We start from the raw sequence: 9,493 nt of genomic DNA on the forward strand, positions 1-9,493 counted from the left end.
TTTATGTCTTAGGTTTCTGTGGGTCTCCTGCTTGAGTAGACAGTTGGACTACATGGCCTCCAAATTCTCATAATCTCTATGATTCTGTTTCAGTTTCCTGCTTTAACATGGGTTCAGACTAGATGGCCTCTGAGATCCCCTCCAACTCTATCACTCTGTATCTGTCTCCTGCTTGAGCAGGGAGTCAGAATAGATGGCCTCTGAGGTCCCCTCCAACTCTATGATTCTGTATCAGTCTCCTGTTTGAGGAGCGGTTCAGACTACAACTGCTGTGTGTGTGTGAGTGAGTGAGTGAAAGATCTCCCAAAGCCCCGTCCCCATCCCACTTCTGGGGACCCTCATGATGAATGAAGGAGGGGATTAAAAGAGGCATGGGATCGTCTAGATGCCTGGACTGTGTCCAGACCTCTCTCTCTGGGAATAGGGCAGGATCATTAGATCTCCTCCACTTTCTCCCCCAAAGCCCCCACTCCCCCCACTTCTGGGGAACCTCAAGATGAACTGGTGTGTGTGTGTGTTTCTCTGTGTTGAAAGAGACTCATCTAGATGCCCCAGAGGGTCTCCAGACCTCTCTTGGAATCGGACCTCCTCCGTTCCCAAATTAGCTTTTTAAGGATTTAGGGGGAGGCGAACTGTCCAATTCTTTGCCTCCCAAATTAGCTTTATGTGAGGACTTCTCTGATTGTCTGGTGGCAAAGTATCCCGTGTGGCCAAAAGGCCAGGTGTGAATGTGATTTCTTGTGACCGAAAGGCTGGGCTGAACAACTAGCGGCCTTTTGGTGAGCGAGAAAAGACAGCTTCCAATCGTCAGAAATGAAAGGCTGTAGAATAAAGAGCTGCACCCAACTGGTGGAGGTGAAATGTCCCACCCCCTTGTCACACGCACCCTTCCCTATCCTCCCATTCCCCCTCACCTAACTTTATGTGAGGTTGACATTGAAGCAAAGAGAAACAGGACTGAAGTGGTTTGATGGCAGGTCTGACAGTTGGGTTTTCCTGATTTAAACCAGAACTCCATGGATCTTGTCCCAGCAATTCTCTTTTATTCCAAATCTAAAACACTTATACAGTGGTACCTCTACTTAAGAACACCTCTACTTAAGAACTTTTCTGGATAAGAACCAGGTGTTCAAGATTTTTTTGCCTTTTTTACTTAAGAACCCGAGCTCGGAAAAATTTGAAAGTGGCACGAAGTCCATCTCGGGCTTTTCTGGGCTGCCAGAGGAGCCTTTCGGTGGCTCTTAAGGAAGCTTTTTCTGTCCAGAGCAAACAAAGCACTTTCCTTTCTCTGGGCAGTTTGAGAGGGAATAACCCTCTGTCAGCGCCCAGAAAAAAGAAACATTCCCTTCGCTCTGGGCAGCGACTGTCCTCCTCCTCTTCTTCCTCCTACTCCTCCCACCATAAATCCGAGCTTTTATTCCTTTCGTAATGGGTTTGCAAGCATTACTTGCTTTTACATTGATTCCTATGGGGAAAAAATTGCTTCTACTTTTCTACTTAAGAACCTGGTCATGGAACGAATTAAGTTCTTAAGTAAAGGTACCGCTGTATATATCATTCATAGTTTATCATGTGTTATATACCAACAGTGCATCACTTTATGAATATTTTCCAATCAAATTATAATCAATAAAATATTAAACCATTTGTCTGCCTATTTTCCCATTTCTTGACCATTATTATATTCAAAGTTCCTTGTCCAATAAACCATACATTGTTTAACGTAATTGTTTTCCAGATTGAGTTTCAACAGTATTTTACAGACTTTTGCAATAACATGCTCATTATTAGCAGTTACAAATTATTCTTTTTACCGACTACTGAAAACGAAAGAGCAATATATCCATAAATATCACTGCCTGTCATTTTTCGCATTTATTGAATACATTGAACAAAGGAAGCCCAGATAAAAACTATTTTCCACAGCGTCATTCAGTCTAACATTTATTTATTTATTTATTTATTTATCTGTTTGTTTGTTGTTGTTGTTTTTTGTTTGTTTGTTTGTCATACAAATATAGTATTGTATTGTAGTATGTTTAACATAATATAAGCTATAAAGTAGAGATAGAAAAGATAAAAAGGCATTAGGACAGTAATGGTAGGCATGAAGGTGCCATTATGAACACCCCTTACAAATCTCTTAGAAAAGGGGAGAGGTATATTGTAGATAATGTAAGGTTGAAGATGTTGGGATTGGGGAAGGAAACAACAGTCTTGTAGTGCAGAGGTCCCCAACCTTTTTTGCACCAGGGACCGGCTTTCAACTAGACCAGTTTTCCATGGCCCGGTGGGGGGGGGGAGCTAGCTGTCAGCGGCGCCGTAAAAGGGGCGATCAAGAGAGGAATGGGTGAATGAATGGACGGAGGGTGGGAAGGAAGGAAGGAAAGAGGGAAGGTACAGGAACAGAAGAAGGGTGCAAAGAAGCAAAGAAAGGTGTGAAAGGGGAGAGTAAGAGAGGAAGGAGTGAAAGAAGGGAATGAGGGAGGAAAGAAGGGAGGAAGGAAAAGGAAAGCAAGAAATGGAGGGAGGAAAGGAAGGGAGGAAAGGAAGGAAGGAAGGAAGAAAGAAGGAAAGAGGGAAGGGACAGGAACAGAGGAAGGAAGCAAGGAAACTTATGAAAGGGGAGAGTAAGAGAGGAAGGACTGGAGGGAGGGAGGGAGGGAAGAAGGTAGGAAGGAGAAAGAAAAGAAATAGAGGAAGGAAAGGTAAAAGAGAGAAAGAAAAAGAGCAAGAAAGAAAGAAAGAAAGAAAGAAAGGCAACTTCAAAGAAAGGCTCACTGAGCATCTCTCACTCTCTCTCTCTCTTTCTATCCCTCTTTCTTTCTTTCTCTTCCTTTCTCTCTCTCCTCTTCCTTTATCTCCTCTTTCTCTCCCCCCTCTCTCCCCCTTTCCCTCTCTCTTTCTCTCTCCCTCTCTTGCTATCTCTCCCCCCTTTCCCTCTCTTTCTCCCTCTCTTTCTCTCTCTCCCCCCCTCTCTCTTTCTCTCTCTCTCCCCCTCTTTCTCTCTCTTCTTCTCACTTTCTCTCTCTTGTTTTCTTTCTGTCTCTTTTGCTTTCTCTCTCTCTCTCTTTCTCTCTTGTTTTGTTTCTCACGCTCTTTCTCTCTCTTGTTCTCTCTCTCTTGCTATCTCTTTCTCTCCCCCCCTTTCTCTCACTCTCTCTTTCTCTCTTTCTCTCTATCTTGCTGTCTGTTGCTTTCACTCACTCTCGTTCTCTCTCCGTTCTTCTCAGCGGTGACGCGCGCACGCCCTGCCCGCCTCACATTTGCCGAGAGGACTTTCGCCCCGGGCTCTCAGCAAGGGGGTTTGCATGAGAGGCGGGGCCGGCGGAAGGTGATATTCAATGTCGGGGGCGCACGGGCGGTCTTGCGCGCGCTCCCTATCTCCCTGCTAGCCCACTCGGAATACGTATTCAAAATAAGAAAAGCCTTTGCCGGCGAAGGCTTTTCTTATTTTGAATGCAGTATTCCGAGTGGGCTAGCAGGGAGATAGGGAGCGCGCGCAAGACCGCCCGTGCGCCCCCGACATTGAATATCACCTTCCGCCGGCCCCGCCTCTCATGCAGCCCCCTTGCTGAGAGCCCGGGGCGAAAGTCCTCTCGGCAAATGTGAGGCGGGCAGGGCGTGCGTTCCGGGTGCGGGAGGAGCTGCGGTGAAAGGCAGGAGGTGGCAGAGGAGCAGAGGGGGCAAATCGGGCGGGCGGTGGGCAGCGCGGAAAGGCCGAGGGGGCCCTGGCGCCGCGGACCGGCTGAAAACCCCCAGCGGCCCGGTGCCGGTCCGCGGACCGGCGGTTGGAGACCCCTGTTGTAGTGGATTCCAGGTGTTGACCACTCTATTGCTGATATTGTATTTTCTGCAGTCTAGCTTGGAGCAATTTACATTTAGTGTGTATCTATCTCTGGGGGCAGTTGATTCCATAGGGTCGGAGCTGCCACAGAGAAGGAACAAGCCAACAGACATTGTTTGACAGACGGGACATGGAGAAGGCCAACTCTAAAGGCCCTTACTGGTGGCAATGAGGTATGAGGGAGGAGGCAGTCTCGTAACTTAGCACACACTTCAATTAACAAACTTCCTTCCTAGGAAGACCTGCTAGTGACATATTTTGTCTGGTTTTGATATGTAATAAGACAAGAAATAGTTAAACTGATAGAGGTAATAAATTGCAATTAAATGCTGGCTAAACTTTTATGAAAGTCAAAAATTTATTCTTCTTGGAAAGTACACCATTTTAGAATTATTTCATTATCGATCAGTTGGGGTTATATGGCAGGTTGACATCAATGAAAGGAGAAACAGGACTGAAGTGGTTTGATGGCAGATCTGACAGTTGGGCTTTCATGGTTTAAACGAGCCCTCCATGGATTTGGTCCCAGCATTTCTCTTTTATTCCAAGTCCACCAGAGATGCTAAAAAAATACCTTCTTCAAATTTATATTTCCCACCTAAATCTAAAACTCTTATATGCCCATGTCTCGTCAACACTCTGCATGCGGAGAGGGGCAGCATACAAATTTAATAAATAAATTTTTAAAATGCTGCATTGGCTACCCATTGGTCTCTGAATGAAATTCGAAGGGTTGGTTATGACCTATAAAGCCCTACATAACTTAGAACCTGATGACTTACAGGACCACTGTCTGCCTCAAGTATCCCAAAGGTCAGTTAGTTTCCACAGAGTTGGTCTTTCCCAGGTCCCATCTGCCATACAATGCCGCCTGGTGGACCTACTGAAAGAGACTTCTCTGTAGCAGCCCCGGCCCTCTGGAATCAACTTCCGCCAGGGATTCATACTGCCTCCAGCCTCCTGGCCTTCTGCAAGGCCTTAAAAATAATCTCTGCCAGCAGGCCTGAGTCAGTTGAGTGTTAGCTCTGGTCAATGTATATGGAATGAATGTGGATGACTATTTTTAATGTATTGGGTTTTAGAATTGTTTTAAATTCGATTTCTTCCATATTTTTGTTTTTTGTATCCATTTGCTCTGAGCCGCCCTGTGTGTGCTGCGAAAGGCGGCATAGAAATAGAAATAATAGAACTAGAAATAGAACTAGAAATAGAGAGAGAAATAATAGAAATAGAAATAAATAATGTTGAAGGTCACTTCATTTTAATGTGATGTTTTCACCAAAATTTCATAATCTTCGGCAATCATATTTTAAAGCAGCATTTTATTCTGTTTATTTATCTGAAAACTGGCTAAATCCCAATACTGGAAAGTCCAAGCATCCATAGTTGATTTTGGTTTTGCTAGGTTTATATATCAGAGCTTCTTTAGATGCAAAACCCTTCATGCAGCAGGACAAAATTGTGGGAGCATTGCTTGATTAGCAAAAGATTAGCAGACCACTAGGTCCAAACATGGGGTCTAAATAGTTTAAATAAGTGTAACATCTTGAAAGATCCTCCTATCTATTTTTAATTTGTATGGGATAAATTAATTTCTAATTTTACCACCTAACAAGTTATTTGGTTTAAATATTGGAATGATTGTTCAAACTTACTAGAATACAATTTATTGTCCTGTGCCACTTTGCCCCATTAACACTCAATACTATCAAAAAAAACCCTATGACTCAGGTCAAACTCCATCTTCTTTTCCAGCGTTTCAGTTTCATGAAGGTCAAATACCCAACTTCCCCTTGATTCTCAAATCTATACGCACTAGGGATTAACAAGAGAGACAAACTTGTTTTTCTCATTCTGGTGTGTAAAGAACCGTTGCACTTACCTGAACGGTCTTCTCGATGCACTGCGAGGAGAGTCCAAGGTGGGTTATACTTCAGCTTTGCTGGAAGGGACTGAGTTAAAAATTAGCATAAATAACAGGTCCCGCCCCTCACTGTCCCCACTGGGTCAGTCTCCAAGAACAACGAAGTCATAGTGTTAATCAACTAACAACTTTTATTAACCAACAGTAACTAATAACCTAATGATAATGTAAGTCAACTGTGGCTCAAACACCTGAGCTCCTGGGCCAAATAGCCGGGTCGGGTTTGGACTCTCCTCGCAGTGCATCGAGAAGACCGTTCAGGTAAGTGCAATGGTTCTTCTCCACTGCACTGCTTCGGAGAGTCCAAGGTGGGATATACCCAAGCTTAATCATGTAGGGCGGGAAGAGGCTGGACCAGGTGCGCAGGGGAATTGCACACACTTTGCAGCACTCTACATCTGAACGCTGCATCCGTTGAAGCAAATTTATCCAGACAGTAATGTTTGATACATGTGTTAGGGGCAGACCAGGTTGCTGCCCGGCAAATGTCCTCGATGGGCGCTTGAGTTGCCCAAGCTGCTGCCGTAGCCGCGCTTCTCGTGGAATGTGCCATAATGCCTTTTGGTATTGGAGTGGGGCCTAACTTGTACGCTGTGGTTATACAGGAGCGTATCCAGCGACTAATAGTTTTGGATGAGACTCTTGACCCCATAGAGGCAGGAAAATAAGACACGAATAGGGATTCCGTCTTACGAAAGGTATTTGTGCGTCTAATGTAGATTTTCAATGCTCGCCTTACGTCTATTTTATGCCATTTGAGTTCAAGAGGGTGTGACCCATGGGTACAAAAGTCCGGTAATACTATTTCCTGTGCCCGATGGAAGATAGTGTTTACCTTCGGTAAGAAGGAGGGGTCTAAACGTAGGACCACCCTGTCTGGGTGGAAAATACATAAGTCCTGTCTAACTGAGAGTGCTGACAGTTCTGAGACCTTTCTTGCTGATGTAACAGCTGTCAAAAATGCTGTTTTCATGGATAATAGTCGTAGAGAAATGTCTCGTATTGGCTCAAAGGGAGGCTTGGTAAGGGCCTGTAACACGAGTGGTAAATCCCAAGTATGGAAGTGGTGGACCGGAGGGGGTCTAATGTTCGCTGCTCCTCTAATGAAGTCACGCACCCACGGGTGTTGGGAAATTGGTTGTGCAAAGTCTGTTTTGAGGATGGTAGCTATGGCTGCTACTTGTCATCGTAGAGTATTTGGCGCTAGTCCCCTGTCTAGGCCAGTCTGCAAGAAGGCCAGAAGTTGAATCACGGAAGGGGACTGTGGATCCATGTTCTGTTTCCTGCAAAAGTTACAGTATGCAGTCCACGTGGCTTGATAAATTCGGGTGGTTGATGGACGTCGAGATGCCTGGATGGTATTAATGACATTTTCTGGCACTTGAAGTCTCCTTAATCTGTCCCCCTCAAGTGCCACACGGCAAGTTTCCACCACTGTGGGTCTGGATGCCTCACCGATCCCTGTATTAGCATTACTTTGTGGTGTGGTATGCGCCAAGGAGGGGAGATGGACAGCTCCTTCAAATCCGCAAACCATGGGCGTCTGGGCCAGTATGGTGCAATTAAGAGGATTTCGGCTGCTTCCCGGAGGAGCTTGTTGATCATCTTTGGAATCAAGCATACTGGTGGGAAGGCGTATAGAAGACCTTCCGGCCAAGGACAGAGGAGGGCATTGATTTGCTCCGCTCCCGGTGTTGGAAAGCGGGAGAAGAAGCGTGGGAGGTGATTGTTGAGGTGGGTGGCGAATAGATCCACCTCTGGTGTCCCATACCTGTGAGTTATTTCCTGGAAAAGGGAGGGTTCCAGACTCCATTCTGCTGGATCGATGGTCGTCCGGCTCAGCCAATCTGCTTTTACATTTGAGATGCCGGAGATGTGTTCAGCTCTCAGGGATGCCAAGTGTTGCTCTGCCCACCTGAATAGGGCGTGTGTCTCTCGCATCAGCCGATCTGACCTCATGCCCCCTTGATGGTTGAGATGTGCCCGTGTAGCCAGGTTGTCTGTCAGGATCAGCACATGTTGATGCCTGACTTGTGGAGCAAAGTGGAGAAGAGCCAAGTGAACTGCTTTGAGTTCTAGTAGGTTTATGTTTGGGTCTATGAGGTCCCTTGTGCTCCATAAACCCTGGGCCACCCCTGATACGGAATGGGCACCCCATCCTGAAAGGCTCGCATCGGTTGTTATTGTCACCTCCTGGTGTGGTAGAAAGGGAGACCCTTGATGAAGGGCTGGAGATCTCCACCATGGAAGTGATCTCTGTACTTTCGTTGATATTGTTACCTTCATGGCCGAGTGACTGGTCCGGTTCCTCTGGAATGGAAGGAGGAACCACTGCAGTGGTCTGGCATGTAGCCTGGCCCAAGGTACAATGTCTATACATGAGATGAATAATCCCAGAAGTTGGGACAGGAAGGACAGAGGTACTGCTCTCCTTCGCTGTAAATCTGTTACCATGTCCTTGATCTTGTGCTGGCGCTCGGGAGAGAGGTAGACCCTGCCTGATGTGGTGTCTATGTTTGTCCCCAAATGAGGCAATTGTTTGGTTGGGGTTAAGTGACTCTTTTGGTAGTTGATTGAAAACCCATGATGCTCTAGGGTGCTGATAGTCTCCTTCAGGTCGTCCCGGGCTCTGCTGGGATTGCTGGATAGTATAATAATGTCGTCCAGATAAGCCAGAATTCTCAGAGGTCGAGTTCTGAGATCTGCTGTTAGAATGCCCAGTATCTTTGTGAATGTTCGTGGAGCCGATGTTAGGCCGAATGGCATGGCTCTGTACTGAAAGTGATGATTCTCGAAGCAGAATCGAAGGAATTTTCTGTATTCTGGATGTACCGGTATGTGTAGGTACGCTTCCTTTAGATCTATTGATGTTAGCCAATCGTTTTGACGTATTGCTGCAAGTATAGTCTTTAATAAATGCATTTTGAACCTGCGGTATCTCACGTATAGGTTCAATTGTTTTAGATTGAGTATAAGTCGACAACCACCTGAGGTTTTTGGCACTATAAATACTATTGAATAGTATCCTTGACCCTCTTGGTGAGTGGGAACTTTCTCGATTGCACCTATTTCGAGAAGGTGGAATATCTCCTGGTGCAAGAGGTCCCTTTTGGACTGGTTGAGAATCATTGGGCATTGGAGGAATCGATTTGGGGGTCGTTGTAGGAATTCTATGGTAAGACCCTGAGCAAGTGTATTTAATGCCCAGGCGTCTGTAGATATATTCTCCCAGGAGTCGGTGAAATGTTGTAACCGGCCTCCTATGGGGAAAGAGTCCTTGGAGTCATTTATTTCTACGGTAGCCACCCCTGTTGGAGCCTCTAAAGGACTTTCTTGGCTGTTGAAACTGCCTATTCCTGTCTCCGTAGTTGTTCCTGTCGGTTCTATAGGCAGGCTGTGTAAAGGACCCTTGGGTGTATGACCTGTTGACTCCAGGTGTAACCAAGGAGGTTTCGGTCCGAAAGGACTGACGTCTGAAGTAAGGGGTGGTACGTCTATCCTGGCGTTTGTAAGTTCTAGGCAGAATCTTCTTTTTATCTTTGTCCTCAATGAGGACATTGTCAAGGGACTCCCCAAACAATTTGGTCCCATCAAATGGTGCTGAAGCTAGGCGCCATTTTGATTTGGCATCTGCTTGCCAGGTACGGAGCCAAAGTAGTCTACGGGATGATAGGTTCGCTGCCAAGGCCCGTGAAGAAAATCTCACCGAGGACAAGATAGCA

Source organism: Erythrolamprus reginae, chromosome 1 (assembly GCF_031021105.1).
Source record: "Erythrolamprus reginae isolate rEryReg1 chromosome 1, rEryReg1.hap1, whole genome shotgun sequence".
NCBI lineage: Eukaryota > Metazoa > Chordata > Lepidosauria > Squamata > Dipsadidae > Erythrolamprus > Erythrolamprus reginae.